General features: G+C 38.6%; 1 protein-coding gene across 1 annotated transcript in view; it reads right to left on the bottom strand.

The window, feature by feature from the left end:
- Window positions 1–20868, bottom strand: part of LOC115215617 (ras-related protein R-Ras2) — an 89948-nt gene that overhangs the window by 30259 nt on the left and 38821 nt on the right. The window lies entirely within an intron of this gene.

The raw sequence follows: 20868 nt of genomic DNA, 5'->3' as shown, positions 1-20868 counted from the left end.
ATTTTTTAAATTATTAATTAATGATTAGAAATTTGAAAATAGGTTATAAAAAATATTAGTAGTACATAATTAGTTCGTACAAAAAAATAGAATAATACAAAAATTAGTTATATATTACAGTAAAATCTACCTATAACAACAAATTCACAATAAAATTTGCTTGAGTCATTGCCTAAGTTCTTGCCAAGTCTTCACATTTTTAGTCTTTTCCCAATGCCAATTTTTTACATAATGAATTTGCCTACCATATATACTATTCTACTTTGCATAAAACTTTAGCTATATTGGTACTTCTAGCTCTCATTTTTTAAGTATTCTAGTGTGTCAATATTTTAACAAAATGATGGTACCTTTTCTAATTATAATGTTACTTTGTAAATGTAAATCAAACTATGTTTTTAATTTTCAAATTTTATCCTTAGCTGCAATATTTTAAGTAAAAATATTTCTTGTTTTGTACTTTACCAGATATAATAACTTATCCTGAACTTTTCCAAGTGTAATAACTTGTTCTGTACTTTTCCTTGTTTATAATCTTAAGAATATTATTTCTCTCACTTGCCTTTTTCCATGTAATCCATGTTTTTCCAGGCTATGCTATTATGCTAATTAATAATATGCCAATTAATAATTTAAGATTTTACCTTATTGAAAATTGAATAATAAATTCGAAGTGTGCATTCTGTGTGTGTGTGTGTGTGTGTGTGTGTGTGTGTGTGTGAGTAAGAGAGAGAGCGTGTGTGTTGTGTGTGTGAGGGAGAGAGAGAGACTGCAGCATACATTTTTTAAATTTATTTTTTCCTTGCATTTTTGAGTGAGTGATTGATTGATTGAGAGAGAAAGAGGTGTGTGTTGTCAGAGAGAGAGAGAGTGTGTTGCTGTGTGTGTGAGAGAGAGAGAGAGATGTGTTGTGAAAGAGAGAGAGAGAGTGATAGCGTAAATTTTATTTATTTAGTTTTTCTCGCATCTTTTTTAGTGAGTGAGTGTGTGAATGATTGACTGAGAAAGAGAGAGAGAGAAAGAGAGAGGTGTTGCCATGTATGTGTAAAATGGTTAGGGTCAGCCACACATGCACACAAATACATATGCATACGTGTTTTTATGTGTGCATGTGAGATACAAAAAGGTGTGTGTTCTTATGACAATTTTTTTTTTGCATGCATGTATAAGTAGCTAAGTAAAATTTACGCTATTACTCTCTCTCTCTCTCTATCACATACACCCCCCTCTCTCTCTCTCAGTCAATCACTCACAAATTCACAGAAAAAACATGTACACTGTCTCTTTCTCTCTCTCACACACAACACACTTTCTGTCCTGCACCCCTCCAGCAAATACATACACACATCCATGTCCATTTCCTCTCTCTTTCACTTTATGCTGACTTCAAACAAAATGTACATTACCACTCCCGAAAATAAAAATTTTTTATGGAATTTACCGAATGCCATAAGGTAACAGCTGAGCTGCGCACACATGCCTTCGAGTTAAAAAAGATTGCCAAAATTTCTAAATAATATTAAAATTTTTTTCATTTTCATGATATAACTGCATTAATTAATACAGATGACATAATTAAACTAATTGCAAATTAGCGGTATCGTTCAGAATTTTTTCCTTTCCTCAATGATGCTGGTGCCATATATTAAAAGCCCCCTTCTAGAATTATATTCATAAGTGGCCGTGTGGTTAGTAACTTGCTTACTAACCACATGGTTCCGGTTTCAGTCCCACTGTGTTGCACCTTGGGCAAGTGTCTTCTACTACAGCCTCAGACCGACCAAAGCCTTGTGAGAGGATTTAGTAGACAGAAACTGAAAGAAGCTCGTCATATCATCATCATCGTTTAGCATCCGCTTTCTATGCTAGGATGGGTTGGACGGTTCAACTGGGGTCTGGGAAGCCAGAAGGCTGCACCAGGCCCAGTCTGATCTGGCAATGTTTCTACAGCTGGATGCCCTTCCTAATGCCAACCACTCCGTGAGTGTAGTGGGTGCTTTTTACATGCCACCGGCACAGGTGCCAGACGAGGCTGGCAAACGGCCACGCTCGGACGCTGCTTTTTACGTGCCACCAGCATGGGGGGCCAGGCGAGGCTGGCAACGGCCACGTTCGGATGGTTCTCTTACATACCACCGGCACTGGTAACACAGCTGCAATTTCCATTGTTGTTGATCGATTTCGATTTCCACTTGCCTCAACAGGTCTTCACAAGTAGAGTTTTGTGTCCCAAGAAGGAAAGGTATGCATAAGTAGACTGGCTACATCCCATGTAGAGGCCATGGGTTATGGTCTCACTTGTCCTGCCGGGTCTTCTCACACACAGCATACTTCCAAAGGTCTCGGTCTCTAGTCATTTCCTCGGTGAGACCTAAAGTTCGAAGGTCGTGCTTCACCACTTCGTCCCAGGTTTTCCTGGGTCTGCCTCTTCCACAGGTTCCCTCAACCGCTAGGGTGTGGCACTTTTTCACACAGCTATCCTCGTCCATTCTCGCCACATGACCATACCAGCGCAGTCATCTCTCTTGCACACCACAACTGATGCTTCTTAGGCCCAACTTTTCTCTCAAGGTACTTACACTCTGTCGAGTATGAACACTGACATTACACATCCATCGGAGCATACTGGCTTCATTTCTTGCAAGCTTACGCATATCCTCAGCAGTCACAGCCCATGTTTCACTGCCATGTAGCATGGCTGTTTGTACACATGCATCATACAATCTACCTTTTACTCTGAGCGAGTGGCCCTTTGTCACAAACAGAGGTAAGAGCTCTCTGAACTTTGCCCAAGCTATTCTTACTCTAGCAGTTACACTTGCAGCACACCTGCCCCCGCTACTGACTTGGTCACCTAGGTAACGGAAGCTATCAACTATTTCTAGTTTTTCTCCCTGGAATGTGGCAGAAGTTGGTCTCAGTGCATTTTCAGTGTTTATTGCTCCTGAACATCTGCCACATACAAAAACTATCTTCCTAGTTAGCCTTCCTTTGACATTGCTGCACCTCTTATGTGTCCATAGCTTACACTTGGTGCATCTTATAGGGTTTCTACCTACACCTTTTCTACAGATCGAGCAGGGCCATCTACCTGAAGGCGTTTGTGATTTGTCTACCTTCCTACTTATTAGGACTTTGGTTTTAGCTAGATTGACTCTAAGGCCCTTTGATTCTAGTTTCCTCATTGACCACAAGATAAGGGATCGGGGGACCCAGCCGAAGGCTTTCTCCATGTCAACAAAAGCCAGGTACAGGGGCTTATCTTTGGTTAGGTATTTCTCCTGCAGCTGCTTTACCAGGAATATAGCATCAGTGGTACTTTTCCCTGGCACGAACCCAAACTGCATCTCATCTAAACTAACTCTCTCTTTAATTAGTTGGGCTATGACCCTCTCCGTAACCTTCATTACCTGATCCAACAGCTTGATACCTCTGTAATTATTTGTATCTAGGGCGTCACCTTTACCTTTGTAGCAGTTGACTATTATGCTGCTACACCAGTCATTGGGTATGACTCCTTCGTGTATCACCTGATTAACTATACGGGTGACTAGGCTATAGCTGACACTACCAGATATTTTGAGCATCTCTGCAGTGATTCCTGATGGGCCTGGGGCTTTCCCTGTCTTCATGCTTCTAATTGCCTTAACTACCAAGGAACTGTCAACTCGGATAGCTGGTCCCTCTGTTGGGTCAACATTCGGCAGACTCTCTTTATCCCATTCATTTTCTTTATTCAGCAACCTTTCATAGTGGCGTCTCCAAACCTCTCTCTTTGCATCCTCATTTAGTGCAAGTGAACCATCATCCATGCAAACACATTTCTCTCCTACCACATCACGATTCTCTCTCACATACTGTCTTGCGACACAAAACACCTCAAGTCTTTGGTCCTCATGGCGCAGAACATTGGCAAATTTTTTCTTATCTGCTTCCCCTCTGGCTAAATACACCTGTCTCCTAGCTTCCCTTTTGGCAGTCTGATACAATTCCCTGCTACCACCATTCTTCCAGTCCTTCCAAGCCTGTCTCTTTTCTCTAATAGCCCTGTCTACAACATTGTTGGGTCGAGAGGGGACTTTGCACCAGCCACAGATCTGGTCAGTGGCTCTGAGCAGGTTGTCCCTTAGAAACGTCCAGTTGTCTTCTACCCCATGTGAAGCTCTATCTCCTTCTACTTTGTCAAAGGCTTCAAGTAATATGTCCCTAAATCTCTGACCATTCGCAGGATCTTTAAGCTTCCAGATCCTTCTTCTCCATGTTGGTCGTCCTCTTAGTCCTGATCCTAAAGTCACTAACCACCAGTCTATGTTGCGGGGTACATTCTTCGCCTGGGAAGGTTTTGGTATTTATAAGCAGCCATCTTTCCCTTTTCCTGGCAAGGATGTAGTCAATTTGGCTGGTATGTTGACCCGATCGGTAGGTGACTAGGTGGCTGGTAGGTTTCCTGAAGTTAGTGTTGCAAACCATAAGATCATTTGCATCGCAGAACTCCAGCAGCCTGGTTCCCTCCTCAATGCGGGAACCATAACCATAGCCTCCATGTACACTATGGAAGCCCCAAGCATGTCGTCCAACATGACCGTTGAAGTCACCAGCCACAAAGAGAAGGTCTCTGTCGTTTGTCAACGGGGTAGTCTGCAGTAGAGTGTCATAGAATCGGTCTTTCTGTCCATTGGGTAGCCCTGGCTGAGGAGCATAGGCCGATATAATGGTTGCTAATCCATGATGAAGCACTAATCTAATCTTAAGTATTCTGTCACATACTCTGATTACCTCAATTACCTTATCTACCCATTTTTCAGCGAGAAGTATACCCACGCCCCCAACCCCGTCAGTGTTCCCTGCCCAGGTGTGTGTGTGTGTGTTTGTGTGTCTGTCCCCCCAACATCGCTTGACAACTGATGCTGGTGTGTTTATGTCCCCATAACTTAGTGGTTCAGCAAAAGAGACCACTAGAATAAGTATTAGGCTTACAAAGAATAAGTCTTGGGGTCAATTTGCTCAACTAAAGGTGGTGCTACAACATGGCTGCAGTCAAATGACTGAAACAAGTGAAAGAGTAACTAGATTATCACCCTCAAATTTGAGAAACAAACACTCATAACATTTTTCTTTTAAAACTTCATTGCATGAGATTCATTCCATTAAATTCCTCGAATTGAGCTCTATCATTTTAGCTTAATTAAGATATAGTTTGTTTTTAAAATAAATAAGTTAATTGTAGTTAAATCCTATTTTTTACCGTACTTATATATATTTTTTTCATGATATTTTACCTCACAACTTTTTTGATATAAATTTTTGTTGCATGAGATCAAAACTATGAAATTCTTCATGCTTTCTTCTATCATTGAAGCTAAGATAAATATATTTTGCTTTTAAAATAAAAAAGTTATTTAGATCTAAACTTGACTGGAGGCGTTACTCTCTGATAATGTTGCTACAAATTTTGATGAAAACTTTTTTCTACTGGACCAAATCTCAATTTTTTAATGCCAAAATGTAGCTAGGGACCAGCCCTCTTCAAAAATGTTAACAGTTTTCAATTTGGTTAAGAATAGAATTAGCGACAAAGCTCTGAAGATGCTGCGTGAGCAGATTGCGTGGCCTTATATGGAAAAGAATGGATAACTGGCAATAAAACAAAAATTATATGACATTTCTTCTGATATTATTAAGTCCCTATACCAACAGTACTGCTGTTATTATTTAGGGCAGGTTCCCGTATCAATTTTTCTTTTGATGAAGATTGTTGTGGTATTCCTTATGTTTTGAATGTAAACTGGCACAGACCTGGCTGTGTGGTTAAGAAGTCTGCTTCCCAACCATGTGGTTTTGGGTTCAATTTCACAGCATGATAACTTGGACAAGCATCTTCTACTATAACCCTGGGCCAATCAAAGCTATGGATAGTAACATTATTATTACTTCCCAGGTCAGTGGCTCTTATGTTGGCTTTGTATCTTCAAAGACATGCAGAATAAGAAATCCCTTATTTGAGAAATAAAGATGGGTTAGTAACAAGAAGAGAATCTAGCTCTAAAAGAATGCCTCAACAATATATTCCCACAGCTCATGCCAGCATGGAAAATGAATGCTAAATGATGATGATGCTTGTAATATGTTACAAACTGCAGATTTTCCATTGTGATTACTTTAAGTTTCCAGTCATGTAGACATTTATCAACTGACTGGAATTTTTTATGCAGAGAACCGAAAAGAAACAAGTCTGGTTGAGCCTCTTGTTTACAAACTAGCAAAAAAAATACAAACTAACACACACACAAAACAGGCCTCATTCAGGGTCTGTCTATCATATCAACTTGCAAGGCTTTGATTGACCCTCGGCTATAGCAGAACACACATACCCAAGGTGCCACTCAGTGGGACTGAACCTGAGAGTATGTGGCTAGCAAGTGAACCACCTAGTCATGGCAACAAGAGAACATACTGAGACAATCAACCAAAATTCTATTTATATAGGAAAATATAAGACATGGTTGATAACCTTTTCAAAGAAATATAATTAATATTGGACATTGCAAATGGAGCTGTTGTGCTAGTAGCATTAAGCACAAATAACTGAAGAAATTATTGCCAGTTTTGGGTATGTGAGTAATCTGAAGAACTGTTGTCAGTGCTCAGAAAACATTAAACAAATTACTTATATTCCATGTTTATCTCAGCCAAAGTTATGAAGTAAACAACTAATGTAATACCATAACAGTTTAATATAGTCAATTACTCCACCTCCTGGTATGTAGTAATGGGGTAAAAAGAAAAAAAAAAGAAGAGAAATACCAAACAAATTGTTCAGTTTAGGCACAAGGCCAGACAAAACGCACATGCATGTACACACTCATGATCATTAATCTCAGTTGGAAAATCCCGAATTTATTTATGACTCAAAGAATAAAACTTGAACAAGCCCATGTATATAAATACACAAAGTTCATCTTGAAGGTACTAAGGAATGGTAATTTCTTGATTAGAAGGCTCAACAGGTAAAAAAACATAAGGAGGTGGAAAAAAACAGGTTTTATCCATCAAATAATTATTCAACTGTAATAAACAATAATCTAGTCACTAAGTGCATGTTTATGTATGTGTGTGTACATTATATCATCATCATCGTTTAGCGTCCACTTTCCATGCTAGCATGGGTTGGATGGTTCAACTGGGGTCTGGGAAGCCAGAAGGCTGCACCAGGCCCAGTCTGATCTGGCAATGTTTCTATGGCTGGATGTCCTTCCTAACGCCAACCACTCCGTGAGTGTAGTGGGTGCTTTTTACGTGCCAGACGAGGCTGGCAAACGGCCACGATCGGATGGTGCATTTTACATGCCACTGGCATGGAGGCCAGTTGGGGCGGCGCTGGCAATGGCCACATTCGGATGGTTCTCTTACGTGCCACTGGCACTGGTATCACAGCTACAATTTCCATTGATGTTGATCGATTTTGATTCTCACTTGCCTCAACAGGTCTTCACAAGCAGAGTTTTGTGTCCCAAGAAGGAAAGGTATGCATAAGTAGACTGGCTACATCCCATGTAGAGGCCATGGGTTATGGTCTCACTTGTCTTGTCGAGTCTTCTCACACACAGCATACTTCCAAAGGTCTCGGTCTCTAGTCATTTCCTCGGTGAGACCTAAAGTTCGAAGGTCGTGCTTCACCACTTCGTCCCAGGTTTTCCTGGGTCTACCTCTTCCACAGGTTCCCTCAGCGACTAGGGTGTGGCACTTTTTCACACAGCTATGCTCATCCATTCTCACCACATGACCATACCAATGCAGTCGTCTCTCTTGCACACCACATCTAATGCTTCTTAGGTCCAACTTTTCTCTCAAGGTACTTACACTCTGTCAAGTATGCACACTGGCATTACACATCCATCGGAGCCTACTGTCTTCATTTCTTGCGAGCTTACGCATATCCTCAGCAGTCACAGCCCATGTTTCACTGCCGTGTAGCATGGCTGTTCGTACACATGCATCATACAGTCTACCTTTTACTCTGAGCGAGAGGCCCTTTGTCACCAGCAGAGCTCTCTGAACTCTGCCCAAGCTATTCTTATTCTAGCAGCTACACTTTCAGTGCACCCTCCTCTGCTACTGATTTGGTCACCTAGATAACGGAAGCTATCAACTACTTCTAGTTTTTCTCCCTGGAATGTGGCGGAAGTTGGTCTCTGCACATTTTCAGTGTTTATCGCTCCCGAGCATCTACCACATACAAAAACTATCTTCCCAGTTAGCCTTCCTTTGATATTACTGCAACTCTTAGTTTCTACCTACACCTCTACTACAGATCGAGCAGGGCCATGTACCTGAAGGAATTTGTGGTTTGGCTGCCTTCCTACTTATTAGGACTTTGGTTTTAGCTAGCTAGCTATATATATATATATATATATATATATATATATATATATATACACACACACACACACACATTGTGTGTGTGTGTGTGTAGTACACGTGTGAGTACTATGTGTATGTGCTGTGTATATAATAATAAAATAATTCTATTCCTTAAGAACATTCAAATTCTATCCTAACACTGCAATATCTACTTCTGTTTAACATGGGAGTGTAACTCCACGTAGTCACATGACCGGTTAGAAATATCAGCCAAATTTGCATCAAATACTCTCTCTCGCCATACTATCTTAAACAAGGTAGCACACATTGAATGGTGTAATCTTAGATGTATTATACCTGAAACTAAGGCTAGTTGGTCATGGCTGGAACACCTTAATCATATGCTAGCATGTTACGAGCTGTCTCAGGTTAAACAACAACTACAACTGAACACATTAATGTAATGAGGATCTCTCGTTTATTTTTTCTTTCAGATGCGATATATCAAAGGCCACATTGCTATCTTTAAAAATTTCAAATACATTTGGAAGAGTCTGAAGAAACTTGGCTGCTGTTCTAGAAGGCCATGCAGCCATTTAGAGCTAGTCATTGGTTCATGTGATAGGTGTGTATCAATATTAAGTGGGCTGAGGTGGTACATAAAAAGCACCAACCGATCGTGTGGCCGTTGCCAGCCTCCCCTTGCACCTGTGCTGGTGGCACGTAAAAAGCACCCACCACACCCACGGAGTGGTTGGCATTAGGAAGGGCATCCAGCTGTAGAAACACTGCTAGATCAGACTGGAGCCTGGTGCAGCCTCCTGGCTTCCCAGACCCCGGTCGAACCGTCCAACCCATGCTAGCATGGAAAACGGATGATGATGATGATGATGAGGCAGTGTAAACAAGTCAGGAGGAAGAGTGGCTGCAATATTAACAACACATAACTAGGATATAAAATAACCATAGTAATATTATTATTGCTACTAGTAAAAATGTTTAAGTAACACTATTTTGATTATCACTGAGAAAATGGTAATACTCCTTACGTGATATGTTGCAAAGTATCTTAAACTCCTTTTGGGACTATGTTTCTTAATGAAGCACATGGTGTAGATGTTTCAATTCTTTTTGAAAATAAAGAATTTGATGAGATTTAGCAAAATAACTATTTTGTAATTAAGTTAGTGTGAAGAATGTAAAAGATTCTAGCATCAAATTATAAAGGTAGCTTTTAATTTCAATATAAACACTTGAAATCAAGCATTTTTGTATCAGCACCTGAAAATGTCTCGAGTGGTTGCAAGCAAGAGAGTTAATCAGTTCTACTGGAGCAAATTTATGGTTTGAAGTATTTAACTAAATAATTAAAAGTGACCCAGCTAACAAGTGCAATAGTTATGAACTGTTTCAATCATAAATTATGTTTTCTGTCACACAAGTCAAATTTTTCAGAAAAGTTAGGTCGACTTACACACCAAGACAACTTTGGAGGACCAAAAATTCCATGTGAAATGCAGTAGGATTTGCAAAGACAGTAACGATGTTTGAATAAGAGCAGCTGTCTGGCACATAAAGTGCACCATTTGAGCGTGATCGTTGTCAGCGTTGCCTGACTGGCATGTGAACAAAACATTCAAGCGAGGTCGTTGCCAGTGCTGCAGGACTGACTCCTGTGCAGGTGGCATGTAAAAAACACTGTTTTCGAGCGTGGCCATTGCCAGTACCACCAGACTGGCCCTCGTGCCGGTGGCACATAAAAAGCACCCACTACACTCTCGGAGTAGTTGGCGTTAGGAAGGGCATCCAGCTGTAGAAACTCTGCCAGATCAGATTAGAGCCTGGCACAGCCATCTGGTTCGCCAGTCCTCAGTCAAATCGTCCAACCCATGCTGGCATGGAAAGTGGACGTTAAACAATGATGCTGATGATGATGATATTTACAATATATAATACATCAACTTGTATGCAGGAAAAAATGGTAATATTTGCTTGTGAGGAGTGTGGACATCCATTTTGTTGTACAATCTGGTTTTTGCATCTCTATTTCATGTGTCAGTGTGCAAACTGGAAGAGATAGAATGTTGGATAAGATACCTGACAATATTTGCTCCAACCCACTGTGCTTTGAGTTCAAAGTCTGCTGAGCTCAATTTTGCCTTTCATCCTTCCAGCAGTTAAAAAAAAAAAAAAAATACCAATCTGAGAATCCAGGATGGCGGATTGGCAAAACTATTAAAGTGTCAAATGAGATGTTTTGTGGTATCTATACTAAGGTTTTGTGTTCTGGCAGCAATACCTGCAGTGAGACTGGTGGTGCCAAGCTGTATCATACATTAAGCAAAGCCTTAGCACTGGACAAAACTGGTGGCTTGGGTGAGGAAGTAGCATACACAAGCAACTTCCTAGTTTAAAAAAAACAAAAAAAACTTGACCAGTCCTGCAGATATTGGTGCATATATATGGTCAGCTCTCTGACAGAAGCCAGCAGACTATGTGGCGTTTTAGATCCCCACTTCCAGTTTGGTCTCAGTTGAGTAGATCTACGACAGGGAGCAAACCAATCATATGCTTGGAAGTGACCCACAACTACAGTATAGCATGTTAAGTCGTAACAAAATCTAGCCCAAGACACTCGTTTTAGAGTGTCAATGAATTGCTAAGCAGACCATATTTAAATTTCTGCCCAGTTTTATTTTGATTATCCAAAAATTCTGATAAAGATTGCAGAGGGAACATGTTAGATGAGCTGAATCACAGCTTAGGAGATTAGCTATCTCAACATAATAACAATTATAATCCTTTCTATTATATAAGCAGCCTGACATTTTGGAGTGTTCGACTGGTACTTATTTCTATTTCTTTACTACCCACAAGGGCTAAACACAGAAGGGACAGACAAGGACAGACAAACGGATTAAGTCGATTACATTGACCCCAGTGCATAACTGGTACTTAATTTATCGACCCCGAAAGGATGAAAGGCAAAGTTGACCTTGGCGGAATTTGAACTCAGAATGTAGCGGCAGGCGAAATACCGTTAAGCATTTCGTCCGGCGTGCTAACGCTTCTGCCAGCTTGCTGCCTTACTGGTACTTATTTCATTGACTCCAAAAGGATGAAAAGCAAAGTCAACCTTGGAATTTGAACTTAGAATGTAAAGTTCTGTAAAATGCTACTAAGCAATTTAACTGGCATGCTAAAGATTCTGCCTGCTTCCCACACTAAGGCAGTCTAATCAAACCAAAACATACATAGAGTTGTCTCCCATACTTTTCAGAATAATTAAAATAATATTAATTACACATTAGCATTGTCCTTTTTTCACTGCACAACTATTTCTAATTGTTTTTTTTTTTAATGCTCCCTGAATTTGTAATAACAATAGTAATAACAACAACAACAAGAGCACTCAGAAAGCGGAAACCTCCGCCAAGGCAACACCAGCATCCTCTCAACGATTAGCCAGAGATGATTTTTAAAATGAGAATATCAGAAATAAACTCGACTGCTCTCACAAATAATGAGAATACTAAAAATGAACCTGACTGCTCTCAAAAATTAAGTAAAAAAACAGGAAAAATAATCTAGAATCCTTGACCAATACCAGATCGATGCCAAAATCTAATCGGATCATGCCAGTCACAAGGCCAAACATGCCTGAAAGTTTCATCCAAATACATCCAGCAGTTCTTGAGTTATCTTGTCCAAGGACAAACAAACAAACATGACTGAAAACAATACCTCTGCCTTCGGTAAGGTGGAGGTAGTAATAATAATAATGATGATGATGTTGATAATGGTTTCAAATTTTGGCACATGGCCAGCAATTTCAAGGGAGAGAGTAAGTCAATTACAATGACGCCAGTAATCAACTGGTACTTGATGAAATGCTGCTAAGCATATAGTTTCTGATATAGGAACAAGGCCAGCAAAAATTGAGTGGAGGGTGTTAGTTGATTCAATCAAACCTAGTATTTGGTTGGTATTTTATTTTATTGACCTCAAAGAGATGAAAGGGAAAGTTTGAAATCAGAAGATAAAGTGCCAGAATAAATACTGCAAAGCCCCGCCGCCCAATACTTTAATGATTTTGCAAGCCCGTCTCCTTCCAAATAATGTTAGTAGAAACAGTAGTTGGGACAGCAACAGCAACACTAGTAGCTTTTTCTACAATAAGAGCTAAACTAATGGTATTTTTTATTTTTATGCCATACTGCTGTTCAAATGTTAGTAAATGAGTTGGGAAAATCAGCTCCACCTGTGCAAGTAGAACTAAACAGACTTTAATGAATAGTGCTACCTTTTGAACTAAACCAAATTGTGAAAAACAGAAAGAAGTGGCATTACATATATTCAACGCCAATAGAAAAGTAGTTGATATAAAAGAGAACCCAAATAGTTCACCACAAAAGGAAGGATTAGCTAACACTATTGTCATTATTAAAGCACCAGATACAACAAGAAAATATAAACAAGAGCTACCTCATATTACAAGAGACAGCATTATCAAAGTGAGTCACTGACCAAGGAAAGGTGCTAAGGTCAAAACTCAAAAATACAAAAGCTCTGTTCTGTCTACCTGTTTTCTCTTTCTCCCTCTTTCCTTAACCACCTGCCAACCGTTTACAACCACAAGGCAAACAGAACCAGCTATGTATCAATGAATAAAATTGGGGATGTTGGACAAGGGCGAAGAATTCTGAAGCATTTCTGTAACAGGATATGAACACTCTGGAAAGCTTCTTATGGAATAGCTAACCTAAAAGACATTGTATACCAGACAGAGACATAAACAAATACGGTTAAACATCAGCGACAACATAATGCAAATTTTTTAAAGGTTATATCAGCAGAGTATCATCACTGTTAGTTTTACATCTTAGATATATTTTTACTCAAAAGACTGAAACGTAGAGAAGAAAAAAAAAAAAGATAGCCTCTCTAGTTACTGTGGTTATTGTGAGGAAATGGTGTATTCCTTAAATCCATTGGCAAGTATGGGTATTACTGAAGATTTAGACTTTATGTAATTTTATCTAGGGCAATTCAGCTGAGCAGAGCCAACCCTTCTCCAAGTTATACCTGCAAGAAGAGCGGGTAGATTTGATACTGCAAGTTAATGACATGCTCATTAATTTTATAGTGCTGTTACCACTTACAGTTTTCTTCAGACGCAATAATTTCATTTTCTTATACATCATTTCTGGAAAAGGATTTGGCCTTATAAACAAGAGGATGTAAGATCAAGATGAGAGAAATCAGAGAGGAGGTGGAACGTGTATAAGACACGGTAATATTGCAACCTCATTCAATCTATAATGGAAAAGAGACATTCAACTCGTAAGGATGATAATGATCTTTGTGGTTGTCATCATCACCATCATTCTTTTCCATATATGATAGGCAATATCGATGAAACAGAGAACCACAACCACTAGCTCCTTCATCAGTTTGGAGTTTTTCCACCACTCAGTCATTTTTTCTCGTTCTCTCTCTCTCTCTCTCTCTCTCTTGGTCTGATGTCAAATTCATGGGCAGGGGAAGTTTCACTGCCTTGTCACTTGTTCAGCATAGCAACAACAGTGATGAACTACAAACACATGAGTCCATTTGATAAAAAAAAAAAAGGGGGGGACCATCTCATTCGTTCTACTGTTGACTCTACTCCCTGTCTATGTTTACTTACAAAAGTAAACACACAATACTCTGTCTTGTTTATATTTTTTTCGTTTCTTTTCTTCCATCTCTTTCAGATAAATTAGCCAAAACAGAAACTGATATCTCGTTAGTGCGTTTGTTCCCTACAGCTAATACACTAAAATATAATTCAAATTAAATTTTAACCATATAAAATTTGGTCTTGATCAAGACAGTTTACACCTCACACTATCAATGTTTTTTTTTCCTTCTTCTTCTGACATAATTGCAGATGAAGTAAGATCTGGTGAGAATTAATGGAAACTATTACCAGAAATATAAATATATAGAGTATGAGTGACAACAATTCTAATGATAATGATGACAATGAAATAAACAAAGCTAAAAAAAGAAAAAAGAAAAAGAAATAAGAAAGAAAGAGCCAAAATAGATTATATACAATGTTCCCCTTTAAATGAATAAAAATAGTTTGTATCATAAAGTAAGGTGGACATCATGGCAGAAATGGTGGCTATCATTAAAGAACATTAAAAATGATGTAATCTTGTCACCTATCTAGTTCCATCATAGTATTTATGCATCTCGTAAAATCAGAATCCTTAATACACTTAGTATGCATTAAATATAACACAGCTAATGAAAGCTTAGGTATTTACACAGAAGGCAAATAGTTCATGTATTTATACATGTATCAAGAGCAGACACCACCACTACTGCCAGCAACCATATTTATGCATGCAGTATATATAAATATTGTGGTGTATATAGCAACAGTGTGATAGTGTCAAAGACAGTGGTAGTTTGATAGATGTAAACAAATAACGGCAGAATGAAATATTTTTTTATATTTTTACCAATTCAAGATATGTCAGTCTAGTGCAAGAATTCTCAAAGAATTCTCCACAGTAGTAACCATAGTAACAGGATATAGGCTGTTAGTGAGACTGCATGCATAATGGTTAGCACAGAGGCTAGTAATGGAGAGAGAGAGAGGAGGGATGATGTGTGTGTTTGTGTGTGTGTGAGGGAATGAAAAGCAGTGAAAAGTACAAAAGCAAGGAAGAAAGTGGTAGAGAGAGGAGGGGTATTGGATTAGTTTGCAAGATATAACAACACTTCCTTATAACACAGACTTAATATATGTATGGAGATATAGAGAAAAAAGTCAGAATTACAATGGTTGAGCTTGAGTGTGTGTATCGAAAGAGACAGTACAACCATTGCTAATGTTATGCAACACTACACTGCATTTTAGGAACTACTTAGGGAACATTTAAATGGTTGTCCAACTGATTAGAAATAACAGTCAAATCTTTAAAAAAAAAAAAATGACACATTGGGTAATGTAGTCTGAGATAGACTACTGCAAATATGATGGAATAGTGATAGCTCGAATTGCTTTTCATTACAGGTCTGTTTGATGAAGCCCAGCTTGGGACTAAATAAAAACAACAATAACACTTATAGTATCACTAAAGAAAGGGTCAAAGTTCAAATGAAAAGGAAGTGAGTTAGCCTGGATGAGAAGCAGTTCTGTTCTGTGCCAGGGAGAAGCACTACTGATGTTAGCTTCCTGATAAGGCAGCTAGCATTGAAGAGAAGCATTTAGCCAAGAACAAACCTCTGTACTTGGCTTTTGTAGACCTGGGGAAAGCCTTTAACTGGTCAATACAAAAGCTAGGGATAGTAGTGTGGTTGGTAAGAGCTGTAAAAGCCATTTGCAAGGATGCTGTCAGTAAGGTGAAGGTTGGCAATGAGTACAGTGATGAATTTAGTGTACAGGAGGTCCACCAGGGACCAGTTTTCAGTACCCCTTTGTTTATCATAGCCCTCTAGGCCATAACAGAGGAATTTCAGACTGGTTTCCCTTGGGAGCTTCTCTATGATGATGACCTTGTTCTTATAGCTGAATCACTACCTGACCAAAAGAGGAAATTTCATGTGTGAAAGCAAGGACTGAAATCTAAGGGCCTTAGAGTTAATTCAGCTAAGACCAAAGTCCTAGTAAGTACGAAAACAGACAAAGCTCAAATCTGTTCAGGGAGATGGCCCTGATTGATATGTAGGAAAGGTGTTGGTAGAAACTCAATATGGTGTACCGAGTGCAAGCTATGGACACATAAGTGCAACAGTATCATGGGAACGCTAACTGAGAAAGTAGTCTTTGTCTGTGGCAGATGTGCAGGTAGAACGGACACTAGGAATATACAGAGAATAGACTTCCTCACATGTCTGCAGGAATCCTTTGAAGTAGTAGATAGCTTCCATTACCAAGGTGACCAAGTTAGCTGTTCATCCATGCCCTTGATGGCAGTGGGCAGGATTTGAACTCAGAATCTATAGAGCTAGAGTAGATACTGTAAGGCATCTCATTTGATGCATTATCACTTCGGCTTTGGATTGGTATATCATTGACCTTTGAAAAGATGAAAAGCAAAGCCAACCACGACAGGATTTGAATAGAGAGCACAGAATCAGAATACTGCCAAGCATTATATCTAACATCCTAAGGACTCTGCTAATTTGTCATAGCAAGTAAAAGGGTCAGTCTAAAAGAGAACAGAGGAACATAATACAAAATAGACTGATGAACTTATGAGTTCTAAGGTGATGAATTATTAATATCAAAATAATGGAATAAGCATCTCTTCAAATATTATATAATAATAACTTCTAACATGGGCATAAGGCTATAACATTTGTATAAAGGCATAGGTGATTATATTGACCAACCTGCTATAACTGTCTAATATTAAAATTTTTTCTATGGTCAGTCAGATATAGAAATGCCTTACCTGTCTCTAACAACTCAACTGAAAATAAGAATAGGACATGTGTTAAGCATTAAGTTGAGTCAGCACAATGGTAGTAGAAAGACTAAATCTAAACAATATGGTCAGTCTCATTAGATACATTGTGGCCTTTGATAAACGAAATTTGAAAAAATTCAAGGAGACTCAAGATTGAAAGACATCGAAGTTTGTTTTTGAGTGGTATACAATGGTGTAAAATAGATAAGTATTATCTGATGATAACTAAATGTTAAATGTACCCCAGAAATAAAATATGTCTAAGTGGTTTGTATAAATAAGGGAAGAGTAGAAAATGAAGCCAGGAAGTAGACCATGTTAGCATAAGACAAAAGTATAACAATAATTAAAAAGGCTCATCTGATTTAATTGTGTTGAAATCCTGAAAGTAATTATGAACACATTGAAATGAGGTAAGTTCTGTCACCTGGTGACCCATGAGAAAACTAAACAACTTGTGAGAGCTGTTCAAATTATGTATAAAGGTGTTATAAACAAGATCAAGATTGGCAAAGACTCTGTAATCCTCAGTTATTCATTATAGCTATTTGAGGCAATAACTTTGCTGTTCATGATTGAAATCCTTAGGAACCTTTATATGCCAGTGACCTGGTTTCCTTTGCAGAATCTGTTATCTACTATATCTGTGGAAAATCGGTGTGCGTTTGTTTGTGGCGTTGTTAGCTAACTCCTTCTACATCGTTTTATTGATTTTGATGAAACTTGACATGTGAGTGGAACTCGCGTCTGGAAACCTCGTGACATACTTAGATTGTCGAAAAAATTGATAATATGGCCCCTGGAAGGGACCTTTATATCTACCTCATATAACTAATTTTTTTAAACACCCAAGGGAAATAACCTATAGCACATGTACAATATCTTTTAAACACTCAAGGGAAATAACCCATTTCATTGTTTATGCTTGATTACTTGGAATATTGAATTTGTGTGTGTCCTATTTCTAGTTTTTTGCAGACAATATCACTTTTATACTTTATTTGACACATGAGAACTCGTGTCTGGAAACCTTGTGACATACTTAGACTGTTAAAAAAAAAAAATCGATAATACCAATGGATCATTCTATCCACTAAATATAACTAATATTTTATTTAAACTCAAGGGAAATAACCCATACCACCTGCAGATTTTAGCGAAGCGATCAATTTTTTTACGATCAGCCGACCTAATTCTGCATTTCACTATTCACAGTTTTGAACTGCTAAACATTATTATTGCATTTCCTTAATTTGAATCTGAAACATTAAAGACTTCATTCATACATTTCTATACATACATACTTTTTTGAATGCCCACTACTCCGATAATTCTCCATTTTACAGTTACACTTTTTCCATGAAAGTAGATAAATTTTTTATTCCACAACATATTTAGAGTGGCTTCATGCAGGCATAGTATGGATTCGATCCTTGATTGCCAAATTCACTTAACACTTCAACAGTGCTTTTCTCAAGGTAAAACAATAGTTTTACTGTGAATGACAGCAGTTATACATTTCCCAGATGCCTTCGCTAAGCAGAATAATGTCTTTTTCTCTTGCCAACCTCCGACAATCTTTCTCGCCAACCTCCAACAATCTCTCCCTCCTCCAGCTGACAGTTTTTGTACTTTTCATGATGGAAAATATACTTTTGTGGCAGTTAAAACGAAATAGCTTTCGTATATCAGAGTAATATTGGACCCATATTGGAGTACGGGATTCAAGCCTCTTCTCCTTATCTCCTCAAAGACATACAGCATCTCGTAAGAGTCTAGAAGCTGGCTACCCAAATGGTTCATGGTCTTAAGAATTTGTCTTATGAAGAAAGGCTGAAGACGCTTGACCTTTATTCTCTAGAAAAACGCCGCTGCCGTGGTGATCTCATTCTCGCTCACAACATCATAAGTGGAAAGTGTAACCTCTCAAAAGAGCTGTTCTTCACTCCTGCTCCAGAGCGGCGGCTGCGGGGTCATTCCAAAAAGCTCTATCTGCGACGATTTCATCTCAATCGAAGGAGAGGGGCTTTCTCTGTCCGGGTTGCAGATCCGTGGAACAAGCTGCCAGACAAGATGGTAAAGATGCCGATGACCGCTTTGTTCAAAGTCTCCCTTGACCTCAAGTGGCTTGAACTTTTTACATGAACACCACCCTGTACATAACTCCATGTCCCCCTACATGGCCTTGCTTTTAGCTTTTTGAGCCAAAAAATTAACTAACTAACTAATTAATAAGGTGTTTCAATAGAACATCTTTACCTCCAGGAATTACCGGGTACACAAGCTAGTGTATATATATATATACACACACACATACTTACATACATTTATACGGACACACAGACACACTCACTCACACACACACACACACACACACACATACTTACACACACACTCGCATGCACGCGCTCGCACACGCATACACACATGCATGCACCACGCTTGTGGGTTCTGGCTAAATCTCGGGTTCGTATCTGGGGCCGGCGCATTCTTGGGTTTCTCTTACGCCTGTCACTGCGGGAGTATTTTTCCATCATTCCGTCAGTTGCAAATTGTTTCCTTGCATGCATATATACACACACACACATAAACATATAAATAATACCCCTACTTTTTGTACACACACGCACACACATACATACGTTCACTCCCACGCACTCACACACACACATTTACATATATATATATACAATACACGCACACACACTTACACACGTACAAACACACACAAATTCACATGCACACCGGCACATACACACACCCAACATATACCTCCACGCACACGCACACATACACATACGTACACACATATAAGCACAGACACACACATACATACGCACACCTAAACATGCGCACACACGCACACATACATACATGCACACAAGTATACATATACGCACATATAAGGACGCACACACACCTACACATACACTCTGTTAAGCAAAGTTACTTGCCATACATACAAAAAAACGCACACGTACACACACATACTACAACAAAACACACAAACGGGACGTACACACGCACGCACACATTCCCTTTCTTCCTCCTTTTGCTACTGACCTGTGACTGCTACGTCCACTAGCCTTCGCCCAACATACACACACACGCACGCACTAATAAACACACACTGTCCTCTCGCACACCGCTTGCCACTAGCCGTCGCCTAACATACATACATACACACACATGCACAAACTCACATATACACACTGTTCATCTCACACACAGTTAATTAGTTTCACTTTATTCGTTGCACACTGTGTGTGTGCGTTTGCGTGTGCTGTAGCCCAAACTAAGAAAAGCATTTGACATATACACCACAATGTGAGTTTTCTCTAAATTTTGCTTAATTGGGGTTGAAATTTTAAAAACCGGACCTGGCAAAACCCGATGCATTCTACTCTTAAAAATGCTAGGTAAATTGTAATTGAAGAAATCCTATATTGTAGATTTCTATAAGAGACAAAGGGAGGCAGATAAAATCTGCCTTTTATAATAAGGGATTCACATATATATATATATATATATATAAATATACATATATATATATAAATATACGTATATAAATATACATATATACATATACATATATAAATATACATATATAAATATACATATATATACACACATATATATATATATATACATATATATATACACACATATATGCTCGGGTTTGTAAGGGAAATAACTATATAAGCATTTTTAGAGAGTTATAGCCAAAAAATAGCAAAAAAATGCATTAAAAATTGAAAAAAAATTATGGTAAATTTTTCTTTAAATCGTTGACACATCGTAGATATTTTTAGAGAGTTACTTCCCTTATATAAAAGCGAAAAAAATGCATTAAAATGGAAAAATATGATCGTAATTTTTTTTTAAATCGTAGACTCATCGTAGACGCGCGCTAATACCCAGAAGGGCTCGTTTGTTATTCTGGGTAACTTTCTGTAAAATTATTAAAATTTTGTTCAAACATCGCTATAGAAAATGGGTTATTAGCTAATATTCAATTGGGTATACAACAAAATTT

Source organism: Octopus sinensis, linkage group LG9 (genome assembly GCF_006345805.1).
Source record: "Octopus sinensis linkage group LG9, ASM634580v1, whole genome shotgun sequence".
Lineage (NCBI taxonomy): Eukaryota > Metazoa > Mollusca > Cephalopoda > Octopoda > Octopodidae > Octopus > Octopus sinensis.
Note: the sequence above shows the minus strand (reverse complement) of the source record. Positions and strands in the feature narration are given on the sequence as shown.